Below are 16657 nucleotides of genomic sequence, written 5' to 3' on the forward strand. Positions count from 1 at the left end.
TATCTCTATCTCTCTTTCCTTTTTTTTCTATACCTTTCTCTCTATTCTTCTTTCTCGCAATCAGTAAAAGTGATTTTATTGAGAAATTGTCAAAGGATGACGAAATCCTTATAAGGGGGTAGATTGTAATATCCCATATTTTCAGATATTATTATTATTATTTGAAATTGTCTATGTGATTTTTATGTGAATTTTAGTGAATTATATGATAATTGAAGTTGATGTTTTGGATGTTTATATATGCTATTCTTTGAGTATTCTAATTTTTATATGTGTAGAATAGAATAAAGATAATTGTGATATTTTTCTGGTAATTTTTGGGCTATTATATGAATTTATAATGTTTTGTGGATTTATTAATTATTTTCTGAGTATTTATAAGACTATTTTATAAAGTCGGGAATTGTCCCACTTCAACCGTTTTTACGTTTTTACAACCTGAAACTCTTCCGAAAGCTCCTTTCTAACCTAATCTGGTAATTACAGACATTTTCCATGTTTTAACTTTTTCAATCTGGATTACGGTTTGACCAGTACGAATTCCGGTGCAAATTTTTTGATACGATAGTCATTTTAATAGATCTGCAAAACCCGTATTCTCGAGACACGGGATATTTGTACAATACTTTCTCATAGGATGTTCATAAAAAACTCAGTTTTGATAATTATCTAAATCTGGTATTAAATTATATCATTTTTATAGCTACTTAGCAGATAAGTAATCTATTTTCGGATCCGATATGATCCAACGAGATACTCGTTATGTGTTTAAAATGCATTTATATAAATCGATCCGCAATCTGGACGTGTGTTTATTACCGTCTTTTATCGAGGTACTGGTTTTATCTCATTTTGTGTCCGTTTGCATGCATTCTGTATATTTTTGGTTTTTTTTGTTAATTTAGGTATCATTTCGGTTTCCCAAAAATCAAAGGACCGGGACCCCACCGGGACGTCAAAACCCACAAAATTTGCGTTTTTATTTTTATGGAATCATTCATATTTCAAATACCCAATATTGTTGCATTTTTGAAGTATTCGCTATTTTTTTAGGATGATTCTGATAATTTTTTTGTATTTTATCGTTTTTAAAATTATTCCCCGTAATTACAATTTTGGGGCTTAATTATTTTAATTATGGGAATAAAAACACCCTAAATTGATTTTGGGGCATCTATTTTTCTGGAAAATATAAATAGCTACAAAAATACATTTTATTCATTTTATTTATTAAAAAAATCAGAAAATTATAAAATTGAAGAACAAGAAGGTGAGAGTGTTCTTGAACAGGAAAATCAAATCCCAATTTTGGAAGTGATTTTGAACTCCAAATTGTATGTATGAGTAATCAAAATGATTGGATTTCAATTACCTACCTGTTTCAATCATCAAAAACAATCCCAGATTAGTAAATTTTAATTTCATTTTTTAGGGTTCTTCGTCTGAAATTGGGGTTTTTAAATTCTACTGATTGTTGGTTGTTTTAAGTGTTATAGTTAGCTTTATCTAATTAATTGGAACCGATTTATATCTGTTTTGTTTTGAAATTTGAATGGGTTGAGTATAAATTAAATTGTAAAGTTTGATTTAATTTTTTGGGTTGTTGATGAACTTGCGGTTGATTTCGATTAGATGATTAGATTCTAGGAATTCAGGGCTTCAATTTCATATAAGAATCGTCGAGTTTGGTTCTGTTTTGACAAAGTTGAATGTTTTGCCGATGTTGTCGCTGGTTTCCGTTGAATTTGATCGGAATCGATGATCTGTTCATCGATTACTGCTGCTATTAGAGGAGGTGTGATATCTAGAGTGTGTTAGTTTGGTGTGTACGAAAATCCGTGAAGAACAACTCCGTTTTGAGCCCAGGGTGGCTGCCGAAAGTCAGGTGATGACGACCAGACATTTTTCCGGTCGTCTTCCTCGATTTTCCGGTGGATTCAAATCGACCCGGATTAAATTCATCTCGACCCGTTTTCTTGATTAAACAACCCGGTTTAGATTTTGTTTTCCCCCTTTCGAAAACCAAAAATCTGTTTCTGCTGATTTCCTTTTACTTTAATTTCAAAATTTATTTTTTTTATTTTAAAAATTATTTCCTTTGTTATTAAAAATCATTTACTTATTATTTTAAATTCCATTTTTTTAATATTTACAAATATCCAATTTAATATAATTATTTATAATTTATTTTAGTTAATTATTTATGAATTCAATTAATTGATTAAATCATTTAATCAATTATTTTTATTTATAAATAGTTAAATAAAATGTAAATTATTTATAATTAATTCAAATAAATCCTAAAAATTGTTTTTAAGCTCTTAAAAAATATATTTTGGTATTTAAAAATCAGTTAATATTATCATTAATTGATTTATTCCTATTTATTCTTATTTTATTCGTAATAAATAGACCGTTCGTCCATTTAATACGAAACATACGTGTATAGACTTAGAAAAATATTCCACTTTCAATAAAAATACTTTTAAAACCCCATTTCTTTTGTATAGAAATGTGATGTGATTTGCGAGTTATTATGAGTTGATATCTGATCGATAAATACTGTTATTGACCTGATTTCAATTCTAAAAATACCGAGTTGAACATTTTGATGAACCGAGTCGTATGTTATGTGCTTGCATGCTATGTGAATTACGTGCGTACATGAGTCAAGAGTCTGGTGTTTGACTGTTATATTTATGTGCGGGCTATCGTATGGGTAGACGATAGGGTTTTGACGCGTAGTACGTCGAGTATTTATCATTTGGATGACTAAAGTTGTATCTTTTAATTATAGATGCAGATCATTCGAGTTGATCAGGACAAGACATTGGATAAAGTGTGAGATGGAAGGGTATTGGATGTCTAGCTTCTAGCAATCACAGGAGCAATATATCAGTAAATTGTTGAAAAGAAAGACGGTGATGTTTTGAGACAGAATATCAGAATAGATGCGTCTTTGCGAGTGTGACTAACTGCTAAATCTCAAAGGAAAGTATTTCTATCATCACTTATTGTTCAAGTGATATATATTTTGAATTCTATTATGCAAGTATTCCTTTCCCTATTCTCAGTTCAGAATAGATAAATGTTTTACATATCGCTGAATGAAAATGCTTATCATGTAAGTACCCTTTGCTATTCTATGTTCAGAATGGTTAAATGTTTTACTTATTAAATTACTGGATTTATAAACGTTTTAGATTTTGAGAAAAATAATTTTGTTACAAGTATTCCTACCCAAGTGAATGGGGGAATAAAATTATTTAGGGTGTCGATTGATTCAGCTCCTTTTTAATAAAATGTTTTAAGATTGGAATGGTTACTTGTTACAGCGTAGGTGATCGAGATATCGGTCCAGCTGTAATATCTTTCAAGGCGAATATATGCCTTTTCTGGCGCCCTATAGGTACCGTATGGCTGCGGGATATGAGTAGTACCTATATTTATGGTATGGCTGCGGGATACCGGTGCTGTTTCATGACTAATCATCAGGAACAACATAAAATATAATTGGTTCCAATCAAACTGTTGTTTCTAAATTGTTTTGATAATCATAGAATAAATGGTTTATCAACTATTTTTGTTTTGGATTAAAGGTGAAATGTAGTTTGGATTCAGTTTCTGATTTTTGCTGATACCTACTTTGTTGTTAAATATCAAAGGTGGTATTAGTATAGATGATTGATGTTGACTTCAGTGTGCGATGTTGTGAGCATCAAAGTTCGTATTGATATCTAATTTGATATGACAACAAAATAAGTATTAATATCAAGAGTTCAATTTTGAATGAGTTTATGATTCAATTTCATAATCATTGTTTCATGTTGATGTTGTTTACGATAATTCCGTAAACACAGTTTTACGAGTTTTATTCTCATCAAGATTCAAAGTATTGCTGAAGCATTTCGCTAAAAAATATCAAAAGGATTTTGTATACTGAGAAGGAATCAATTTTGGGATTCCTTAACTAAATTTCTGATTCAGCAATTATGAGTTTTAAATGTACTGCTTTAATGCAGATGTCGGTTTTACATCAAAACGACCCTATATTGTTATTCTGAACTTGTTGAGCATATCTTCCGCTCATACTTGCCTGTTTAGCCTCCAGTGAGGATTAACTTGGCCTGTTGATAAGTGGCATTTTATACCACTTAGAACGTCTTAAAATGGCTTAAATTGGTGTCTTGAAATCAAGTATTTTGTGTATTTGATGCGTTTTTCTAGTGTTTATGCATTTCAGGGTATTAGTTGCATTTCGGGGGAGGAATCATCAAGAATAAGCCTTGGCATGTGTTCACCATTGCGAGAGGAAAGGAACGGGCAGATTACGGCGAAGAAACGGAGCAAACTTGGATTTTTTCCAGCGGAGGCCTGCGCGCCTGCGCAGCTATGCTGAGCGGCCGCGCAGCAACCTGCGCGCCTGTGCAGCTATGCTGAGCGGCCGCGCAGGGTCGGGAATTTTGCTGAATTATTTTATACTTCTACTTCTGTTTGGCTTCCAACTTCTATGTAATCTGAGTTTTATGGGACTATTATATAAGTAGATTTGAGACGTTTTCACAGGGGAATTAAGAAGAAGAAGATTATATTTTACGCAAGAAGCGAAGGGGATACCAAGGAGAAGACCTAGAAGCACAGAACAACTCCGAAAAAGAAGATCTTGTTTTCAACTTGTGATTCTTTGAATTAGTTGCAACTTTGGATGCTCGTTTTCGTTCTTGTTGAACCTAGATCTCGTTTATTCGTACTTTGATTATTATTTAGTTTATTAAGACCTTGTTTATACCATGCTTTCATTGGAACCCATGGTGACGATGAGTTCGATTATGGGCTAATCGTTGTCATGGGATTCTAGCGGATTTACTTATGGATTTCAATAATTAATTGTTTCGATATCTTGGTGTGTGGTGATTGATTGATAGCCTAGTATTGGTTGTGCTTATTCGTCTTATGTGCGTAGCTAACATATAAGATAGCGTGTTAATCTCTATTGAAGCGACAGTGAATATAGAGGTTTAGAACTTGCCATGCTAGCATAGGTTCATGTATGTGTATGCATGATTCGTAGGTAACTCTAACCGTTTTACTTGCCCTATGTAATCAAGATAGATAACTTGTTCTTAAACCGTTATGTTGTCAAATTCTATAGACATATAGGGTCTCAATATAACTGGTGCCTATTCAGCTTCTATCTCTTTTGTGGATGTCTGGTAGAATGGTACTCGTGCAACGAAAGTTGGCGTTTATCAGTTTCGTGTTATCTGATTAGTGTCCTCACCATCACATGCTAAGGTTAAGAATGAGAAGGCTATTGAATGAAGTATTTAATGAAGTTAGGATCCCATGTTTATCATATATATTAATTTAACCTCAATTCTCTTAGTTAATGTTATTTAGTATAATCTCTTAGTTTAATAAAAACCCAATTTGTTATTTGTCTTAGCATTGAGCGATAACCATACATTGTTGCATAGGTGCATAAATTGAACTTAACCTAAACCAGTCTCTGTGGGAACGAATCTGATTTATATCTTCTACTACTTGCGAACGCGTATACTTGCGTGAATATTAGCGCGTATTTTCGCCCTATTTTTGGCGCCGCTGCTGGGGACTCGGTGTTAATTTTTAGTTTATGTGCTTGTCATCAGTGGTCGTTAAAGTTCACTGACTCGGATTCTTTTACTTTCACGGTTTATTTGTTTGTGTTTCAGGTACTCATTACAATGGGAGATCCAGTAGCACGAACGAAAGCCTTGATGGATTTTTCTCAACCCAAGATCAATGACATTCAATCTAGCATTGTCCGGCCAGCTATCACAGCTAATACCTTTGAGATCAAGCCTGGCATAATTCAATGGGTACAGACTTCAGTCCAGTTTGGGGGTTCTCCAACGGAAGATCCCAATACACCCATTAGGGATTTCATTGAAATATGCGACACCTTCAAGTTCAACGGTGTTTCTGAAGATTCTGTGAAGCTGAGACTGTTCCCATTCTCTCTGAAGGACAAGGCTAAGAGCTGGTTACACTCTCTACCAGCTGGTTCGATTACTACTTGGGAAGATCTTGCTCAGAAGTTTCTTACTAAATTCTTCCCTATGGCGAAGACAGCTGCACTCAGGAATGCTATTACTCAATTTGCGCAGCAAACGGGAGAATCGCTAAGTGAAGCTTGGGAGCGCTACAAGGAGATGCTTAGAAAGTGTCCTCATCATGGAATTCCTGATTGGATGATCATCACTTGTTTTTACAATGGGTTGGGAGCACAGTCCAGACCCATGCTCGATGCAACATCAGGCGGAGCATTGTGGGCAACGAGCTATAAGGAAGCTTATGATCTAATTGAACTGATGGCTGCTAATGAATATCAGTATCCAACCCAGAGATATCCACAGGGCAAGGTAGCATGAGTTCTTGAAATAGATACAGCTACGGCTATCACTGCTCAACTAAAGGCGTTGTCTATGAAGATCGATTCTCTGGCTAACTATGGTGTTAAACAGATAAATAGTGTTTGTGAGCTGTGTGCCGGTCCGCATGCGACAGAGCAATGCGCTATATCTAGCGACTCAGCTCAGTTTGTGAGCAACTTTTAGAGATCGCAACAACCAGTTCCAGACACTTATCATCCTGACAACTGGAATCATCCTAACTTCAGCTGGAGCAACAATCAGAATGTGATGCAACAGCCATTCCAGCCATTTGGAAATAAACTGTTCAACTCTCTTGGTTTTCAGCAACAACTCCAACTTCAACAACAAACTCATGATGCATGTCTATCTTCGAATGAAAAATCTGAATTAGAGGAGTTGAGGCTTATGTGCAAAAATCAGGCTCTTATATGCCAAAGCCAAGCTGTTTCTATCAAGACTCTGGAAGACCAAATAGGGCAAATTGCTAATGCCTTATTGAATCAACCACCAGGAATGCTTCCTAGTGATACAGAAGCCAATCCAGGAAAGAGGGAAGTTGTAGAACATGTGAACGCCATCACCTTAAGGTCTGGAAAGGTCGCAAGCCCCCAAATTCAGCAAGACGAAGAGCCTAAAAAATCTCAAGATTCAGAAAATGCAGTTGTGGCTGAAGAAGATGTGCAGAAGGAAGTAGAGGTGGAACCAAGGAAGACTACTGTGGAACACACTCCTCCTGAGGGTAATACAGGGGAGAAACAGATCTATCCTCCACCTCCTTTTCCTAAAAGGCTGCAGAAGAAAAAGCTGGATAAGCAGTTTGAGAAGTTTCTGGAGGTGTTCAAGAAACTTCATATGAACATACCTTTCGCTGAAGCTCTTGAACAGATGCCTAGCTATGCGAGGTTTATGAAAGGAATTCTCTCTCGGAAAGTGAAGCTCGATGACTTAGAGACCGTTGCTCTAACGGAGGAATGCAGTGCTGTGCTACAACAGAAGTTGCCTCCGAAGCTTAAAGATCCTGGAAGCTTCACTATTCCTTGCACCATCGGAAACTTGTCGTTCGACTAGTGTTTATGTGATTTAGGAGCTAGCATCAATCTGATGCCCTTATCTATCTTCAAGAAGCTTGGTCTGCCTGAGCCGAAACCAACATACATGTCATTGCAACTAGCTGACCGTTCCATCGCTTATCCACGGGGTATAGTGGAGGATGTCTTGGTCAAGGTGGATAAACTCTTCTTCCCTGCTGACTTTGTAATTCTTGATTTCGAGGAAGATAAGAAGATTCCCATTATCTTGGGAAGACCATTCTTGGCTACAGGCCGAACTATGATCGATGTGCAAAAAGGAGAGCTTACGATGAAGGTTCATGATCAGAAGGTCACTTTCAATGTGTTCAAGGAAATAAAATTACCCACAGCTAAAGAGGAGTGCTTTAAAGTAGAGCAAATTCAGGTTTTGAATGCACCTCTGTGGAAGAGGAAGTTGGATGTGCCATTCGATTCTCTTGGGTTAGCAGAGCTGAAAATTTCTCAGGAGCGTCTCGAGCCGTCTATTGAAGATGCTCCCACACTTGAGCTCAACCCACTACCAGATTACTTGAGTTATTCATTGTTAGGTGCACCCCCTGACAAGGGGTTGGGATATATCTTTGATGATGTAGAGGGTAGCCGAACGGATCCTTCAGTGCCTATAGAGGGTTCTTCTCATGTGCAGCAGATAGTTGATAGGACTGGTGTTGGTGATGAGCAGTACAGGCGAGTAACTAGGCGTATGGAGGCCATGCACGATATTCACCGTCATTTTGCTGCAGATTTGACACATGCTTTCGGTACTATTGTTCGAGACACTGGTGGCGAGGTTGATTGGCCACCTGATCCTCCACCCGACGAGGGTGACTCTCCCGCTAATTAGGTATGCCTGAAATCCTTATTATTGCCTTCAATGAGGACATTGAAAATTTTAAGTATGGGGGTGGTAGTTAAGGAATATTGTGTGTGTGTCATTTAGTTGCATATTCATGATAGTTTAGTTCATATAGTTGCTTAATTTATGCCATATAGTTTTTTTTATGAATGTCATGTAGCTCATGCATTTACCATGATCCCTTTTGTAATGATTTATCGACTGAATTGTGATATTGATGCGAGTGTAGTGATAGCATTAAAGTGATATTAAGTTATGTAGGTTGATATGCATGCTAGAAACAATTGTAAGTCCACTAAGTCTTAGAGAATGCGAAAGGGCTAGATTGTGTTATGATTTGGTTATTTTCAAGGTCAATCTACTTATTATGCTTAGAATTCGATTATAGGTTTTTAGTGATAAAGACATGAAAAAGAAAAATTTTGGAGAAAAAAATATGGAAGTTGTTGCTAGTTGTGGCTAGGCGTCAAATGGCTAGTAGCCGGCTCGCGTATGTTGCGAGTAGTCTAGGGTTGAGCAAGATGGAGCGAAACGCACTTGCTCAGAAATTTAAAAAAAAAAAAAATTTTGGCATAATTGAGCAAGAGTGGGCTCTTTGGTATTCGAGTTATTAAGTTCTTAGGGGACTTTGTGCCTAGCGACCTAAGGCTTTTAGAGTCTGGGATCCGCTAACCTAACGCTCGTTACATGGATATCATTGTATAAGTCTTTTGTGGACCTCACTCATTGCACGGTCAAATAAGCATTTGAGTTGTAAATAAAAAGCACGATTCCGTAGTAAGCTCCAGAGTTCTTGTAGTGTTGTATATCACTTTGTGCCTGGAATTTTTATTCTTTGTATAATCATAGGATTGCCTTGAGGATAGTCTAGTCATAGTAATTGGTCTAGTTCCGAAGCATATCTGTTAAGCATTTGCACACACCATGTTTCTGGCTGTATGTCCGTTTGCATGAGTTTATTGATCTTTAGTTGTCTAACTGCATTCGTTGAGATGTGGCAATTTGGTTGATTAATTGTAGTAATGGGGATCGCTGCATTTTCATATAGATTGTATTCATGCATATTTTTATTTGTTTTTGAGTCTGTGACGCTTGAGGGCAAACATCGATTTAAGTTTGGGGGTTTATAAGTGGTATTTTATACCACTTAGAACGTCTTAAAATGGCTTAAATTGGTGTCTTGAAATCAAGTATTTTGTGTATTTGATGCGTTTTTCTAGTGTTTATGCATTTCAGGGTATTAGTTGCATTTCGGGGGAGGAATCATCAAGAATAAGCCTTGGCATGTGTTCACCATTGCGAGAGGAAAGGAACGGGCAGATTACGGCGAAGAAACGGAGAAAACTTGGATTTTTTCCAGTGGAGGCCTGCGCGCCCGCGCAGCTATGCTGAGCGGCCGCGCAGGGTCGGGAATTTTGCTGAATTATTTTAGACTTCTACTTCTGTTTGGCTTCCAACTTCTATGTAATCTGAGTTTTATGGGACTATTATATAAGTAGATTTGAGATGTTTTCACAGGGGAATTAAGAAGAAGAAGATTGTGTTTTACGCAAGAAGCGAAGGGGATACCAAGGAGAAGACCTAGAAGCACAGAACAACTCCGAAAAAGAAGATCTTGTTTTCAACTTGTGATTCTTTGAATTAGTTGTAACTTTGGATGCTCGTTTTCATTCTTGTTGAACCTAGATCTCATTTATTCATACTTTGATTATTATTTAGTTTATTAAGACATTGTTTATACCATGCTTTCATTGGAACCCATGGTGACGATGAGTTCGATTATGGGCTAATCATTGTCATGGGATTCTAGCGGATTTACTTATGGATTTCAATAATTAATTGTTTCGATATCTTGGTGTGTGGTGATTGATTGATAGCCTAGTATTGGTTGTGCTTATTCGTCTTATGTGCGTAGCTAACATATAAGATAGCGTGTTAATCTCTATTGAAGCGACATTGAATATAGAGGTTTAGAACTTGCCATGCTAGCATAGGTTCATGTATGTGTATGCATGATTCATAGGTAACTTTAACCATTTTACTTGCCCTATGTAATCAAGATAGATAACTTGTTCTTAAACCGTTATGTTGTCAAATTCTATAGACATATAGGGTCTCAATATAACTGGTGCCTATTCAGCTTCTATCTCTTTTGTGGATGTCTGGTAGAATGGTATTCGTGCAACGAAAGTTGGCGTTTATCAGTTTCGTGTTATCTGATTAGTGTCCTCACCATCACATGCTAAGGTTAAGAACGAGAAGGCTATTGAATGAAGTATTTAATGAAGTTAGGATCCCATGTTTATCATATATATTAATTTAACCTCAATTCTCTTAGTTAATGTTATTTAGTATAATCTCTTAGTTTAATAAAAACCCAATTTGTTATTTGTCTTAGCATTGAGCGATAACCATCATTGTTGCATAGGTGCATAAATTGAACTTAACCTAAACCAGTCTCTGTGGGAACGAATCTGATTTATATCTTATACTACTTGCGAACGCGTATACTTGCGTGAATATTAGCGCGTATTTTCGCCCTAACACCTGTTTAGCTGTATAATTCAAGGAAGCAAAGAAGAAGCTTTTGGAAGGTGGTTGGTCCAGGGTTTGCGGACTAGTGTAAGTTTTATTGTGTAAAGTTGATTATATGATATTATATTATAATTATGTTATTTTATAGTTGGGCCTAGTATACTTTTTTTCGAAGTTATACTAGCAGGTTAGTATTGAATTGGATTTTGTTGAAAAGAGTTTTATAAGGAAGTGAAAATTATTTATGAAAAGTTGGAATTTTTGTTTCTAGAACTGTAACCTTAAAAGATCTTGGATTAGTTTGGGGTCATAGATGTAAATATCTTCCGCTGGCATTTGCATTTTGATTAAATAAGTTAATTTGGATTGAGGTTTCATTGTGACGACAAAATCCTCACGATTATAAAAAATAATGTAATAATATCTCGTCTTTTGATAATACGAGTTTTGTTGTTTTATCGAAACGATTATCATATCGAAAATTTTATGCCAAGATGCGTACGGGTCAAACCGTAATCCAGATTGAAAAAGTTAAAACACGGAAAATGTCCGGAATTATCATATTAGGTGAGGAAGGAGTTTTCAGAAGAGTTTCGGGTTGTAAAAACGTAAAAAGGTTGAAGTTGAGCAATTCTCGGTTTTTATAAAATAGGTTTGTAATTATACGAAAAATAACTATTAAATCTATAAATCATTATAAAATCATATAATAATCCAAAAATTACCAGAAAATTACCATAATTATCTATACTTTATTTTGCACATATAAAAACTAAAATACTCAAATAATATCACATATAAACATCCCAACATCAGTTCCAATTATCATATAATTCACTAAAATTCACCTAAAATCACATAAACAATTTAAAATAATTATAATAATAATATCTAAAAATATTGGATATTACAGCTTTGTGTTTGATTACTTCAATATTTTCATTCCGCATTTTAGCTTAATCAAACCCAGTTATATATTTGAGAGTGAACAGTTTTTAAAATCGAAAAGAAACCATAATTACATTTAACCCCCTTCTATAATTCTTTGTTAGAATGTTTGGGAATAACACTAGGAAAGGAAAAGAGGTTTTAGGTGGCAGTAACTCAAACTCTGTGAAAAAGGAAAGCTTTGTGGGCAAGTAACTCTGCCCTCTTTTTACTTGTGATTTGTTCACAGAGAATTGCTTATGTCATACATGAATAGAATAAATTGTTTTGTCGATATTGTTGTTCCACCTTGATAATAAACTTTGATCTTAGTCCATTTTATTTCAAGCACGTATGCCTATTCTTGTTAATATCTTGCTATCCATACGAACCTATGAAACTATGACTTTGATGAAACTTCTCATTCTATATATTATTAACCTAGAATTTTGTAATAGTAAACTTGAACCCTGTTGACATTTCATTCCTGAAACCACTTTATCTAATAGCCTTGTGAACACCTATGCTTGATGCTTAATTATTTCCCCACTTACGCTCTTTTAATCTCGCTTGCTTATTCACTTGAATTCTTGAATTGAATCTAAGAATGATTTTCAACTTGAAAGAGCCCGAATGACTTCAAAGGCTGGTAATGATAAAAAGAATCTTTGTTTGAAATTCTATATATTTCCAATATAAAGGTTTTCATTGAATTCCTAACGATTGGATATAGACATAAGAGATTAGCGGGGCTAGTCCAGTCGCGAAAGAGGCTAGCGGGGCTAGTCCAACATTATAGACTAAAATAATGCCATAGGTACCAATATGTCCGGATGAAGGTCTGTACGGGCTGATCACCCGTATTATAAATAAAAGATGGATAATCAAATCAAGGGTTTTATATTGTTAAAAATGAAAGTAAATGAGTTTTATTGTGTGATAAGCACTCTTCATCTCATTGTGATTTGAAACTAATTTATACTGATTAAACTCCATAAAGCTGAGAGAATTTATTTGTGAACCCTGTCATTCTATTTTGACATTTGATATACAAAAGATTGAACTGATCTTCTTACAATTGTTGGAAACTTTTTGAGAACTCTGTTTATTGATCTTGCAATCTGATATCCAAAGCTTAGATTCTGATTGCCTTGAAAACCTATTTTGAATCCCTTTCCGAGATATTGTTAAAAACTGCCACCTAGTTTATTGAGAATAAGAATGCCGTTATTGTTTTGATAATTAGAATTGTTTATTAGTTACTTGCTGAGACGTTTAGCTCATTTATTTGTGTTGATTTAACCATGACAGTTAAGCAAGAAGATGGCGAGATTTAGGCATTCAGCTCAGGTAGAAGCTTTGTGAGAGGATCGATTATAGTCTTTGGACTTTCAGATACAGTTGGGTTATCTGGAAATTCCAAGTCATAATTGTAAACTTTAATTTTTAAAGGTTGTAAAAGTTTTAAATTATTGGTTGGTAGTTATATTTTATTTCATACCTTGTCCTGTATCGATCTTTGTAGCTTTTCGGGGTTTTTATTTAATTTAATGTTATTGAATATTATATAAGGTGTAGTGGGTTCTCAATCTTAACCCCGAATTTGAGGGCGTCATAATAAATATTAGACGCGATCATAAATATAATTTTTTATGACATGTCACATTTTATTCCGTCTGGTTTTAGTTTTTTTCAGGTGATATAGTGTGATCACATGTCCATATGAAGATATTAAATTGTGTTATGCACTTCTCACTAAGCAAAATGTAATCTATGCCTTAACTTATTCAATATATAAATTGTGATATGTACTTCTCATTAAATTATTCATGTTTATGCCAACGTTGTAGATTCCCCAAGTTTGGTGTTGAGGCTAATATTGCATCCTATGGGATCAACAGAGAAAAAGTCGTTCCTGAGGATTGATACTGCAATGTCATGAACCGTGAATCACATAATTATACAAGAAGAATAAATTTCTTCAGATTTGGTGCATTGTAGCAAGATTTTCAAGGATTTGGTGCTAGCATGATGACATTAGGAGGGTGTGCATGCGAAAATACAGTTCCTCCTTGATGGAAAAGCGGTGACCGGATTTATAATAGGCGAGTTCATGTTTTTCCTAATATCAATCTATATTGAAATAATTGTAGTTATTTCTCTCTAAATTTTATCGAAATGTATTAAATTATGTTATGTAAAGTTAAAATACTTATACTAAAGCAACAATAACTATTGGTTAATAATTCTGCTGGGACATAGTTAATAATAAATTATAAATATAATATAACCTATTTTATTATGCCTATTAGAATATGAGAGATATCTCATTAATCAGCAAGTATGACAAGTTTTGTTAGAATTACGTTACCAACATCACTTCATATGTAGTGCTTAACTATTATACCCATATTTGTAGGTAATTACGGATCTGCCTCCGCCCAATACAGGTACAGAGCTGAACCTTTTATAGGCTTGATGACCGAAATGAACTTGTTAAAGAGGTATTTTTTATATAAATTATGCTTTATACTTCTTGGGATGGCGTACCTGAAATGACTTTTACACATGTATATTATTGCTTAGATAAAGTATAATATATGAATTCACATATATAAATAGTAACTCAAAACTTTAGTTATTCAATTTGGTCAGGACGCCCTTACTTAAGACACACATAATTGTGATTTGTTTGATCGGGGGTATTTTCCTTTATATTTTATGTTGGCTTTTTTTACACTAATTAACATTGCCTTCCCAGTTTCCAAATTTTATTTGAACTTGCATAGCCTTTATGTTTTAAGTGTCTTTTATGAAAGTTGTGTTATAGTTAATGTTCATGCAATCCCGGGTCTGGAATAAACATTATCTCTGTATTTGAAATAGCATTAAAATCAGGAAGCAGATCTTATAGCCTGAGATGTGTCTTTTGTCTTAGGATAAACATGATGTTAGGTCGCTTAATGTTATAGCCATTAATAATTATTGATATTATATACTCATAGCAGTCTTTTGATGTGAGGTCGCAAAAAAAGTTCTAAACCTCATCAGACAGTATATTCAATTGGTGTTTTTTGATATCTTATTACTCTTATTTATGTTTTCCTTTTTAATTATTGGATTAAATAACCCTATAGAATTTTTTTGCAAAACAAAATGATAAGTTAGCATAAAAATGGAGGGAAACCTAACTTGCATCTTTCTGGAAGCAACAGTCACTGTTATAATACATATTTTATCATAAATTCTAAGACTGTTATAGCTTGCCATTTCCTAATTTAAACAGTTTTATACCTTTTTCAGCTAGAATTTCTTCACAGGATATTAGTAAAGCATTGTAGTGTCCTCGCAATGTGACCGAAGGACAGGTATATAAAATTTTGTCCCAGATCATTAGATCATTTGTCGGGATTCACATTGCTTACATTTTTAGTTTTATCACATTTTATTGCATAATAATGTATGACCGTATTGGCATTATGTTAATAAAATTATCACTGCATTTGTTTTGCTTAATGATTTCAAAGGAAGAATTGTATTCACTCAAGAAGCTTACACCCTTTCATTTCATTCCAAATTACGAAAAGTCTTGATAGTCATTTATGTTTATTTGCTAATGATAAAACATGAGTTATATGTGGAGTTGGTTTAGACAGTAGTAACACCATACTCTAGAAAAAATAAAGGCAAACTATTGTTCCACACAAGGAAGTGTGATTAGTGATATAACTTATAGTGTTTCTAAGAAAACATAGGTTAATTGTGGAGGTTGTGGACCGAGTATTGAAACCATGCTAAAAAGAAAAAAAAATTAGCAAGCAAAATACAGGGCAGTGTATTTGGAGAAAATAATGTTGACAATGCACTCCCTCCGGTCTCTGGGTAGTCAGAATTTGGGTATGCTATAAAAGGGTTGAGACTATGTAATTGTAGTTCCATTTTTGTTGATTTAGCTTTAATAGAAACTTTATATTACAAGACTTAGCATATTGATGCTGAAATATTTTACGCATTATATAAAACTGTAGTAGGTTCTTATTAAAATTTCAAATTTTGTGATCATTTGCAATTTAAATTAGTCATCATGTAACTTTTTATTCTTGAGGTGTTGTAATTTTGTGACCTCTTTTACTTGATTTATACCAAATTTTAAAAGGGCATGGTACTAAATTTATTTGGTCCTCAAAGCTGTTCAAAATGTTACACATGTTTCTCTTCGTGTTTGGCATGATTGTCAACTTTTGAGTAATGTTCAAGTGTTTATTGGTTATAACTGCTTCTTTGTAAAAAAAAACCAAAGATAAGATCATGTACATGTAATTGACATACCTGTAACATTTTTTTGACATTACTAGCACCAAAGAACTTGTGAACATTAAAAAATTTGGAAGGATGGTCAGGTAGAAAATGAGGAGCAAATACAGTCTACAGATGCACATTTTCTCCTTAGAAGTTTTCAGGCTGCACATTGTGATACTTGTGCTCCTGATGACAAACTTGTTGCAGTTGCACCTGCACCACCCTAGTTTTTCCCATTTAATTCATACTATGATATATATGTTATAATATGAACATGTATATGATTGTCAAATAGCTTTAGAATAACACTGATAAAGATGATTGAATTTATATAGCACGTAGATTAACACACGGAGAAAGTTAATGCATCTGTGAACCATTTCAATATTTTACACTTAGATGGCTACTTGGTTTTGTACTATAAATTGAACATTAGACCAGCTCATTCGGGACATTGAAATAGAAAACACTTCCACTGCTTTGCTCCATCATTAGCAAATACAGATACAATACATATCATATTTTCCTCTTTCGAGTTATTAGCATATTCTTCA

General features: G+C 34.4%; 1 non-coding gene across 1 annotated transcript; it reads right to left on the reverse strand.

Moving 5' to 3' along the window:
- Positions 1 to 6116: 6116 nt before the first annotated feature.
- Positions 6117 to 6223, reverse strand: LOC141669906 (small nucleolar RNA R71). The gene has a single exon (XR_012554153.1). It is a non-coding gene; the product is annotated as a small nucleolar RNA R71 (small nucleolar RNA).
- Between the last annotated feature and the right edge of the window lie 10434 nt (positions 6224 to 16657).

The sequence above is a fragment of the Apium graveolens genome, chromosome 6 (genome assembly GCF_009905375.1).
Source record: "Apium graveolens cultivar Ventura chromosome 6, ASM990537v1, whole genome shotgun sequence".
Lineage (NCBI taxonomy): Eukaryota > Viridiplantae > Streptophyta > Magnoliopsida > Apiales > Apiaceae > Apium > Apium graveolens.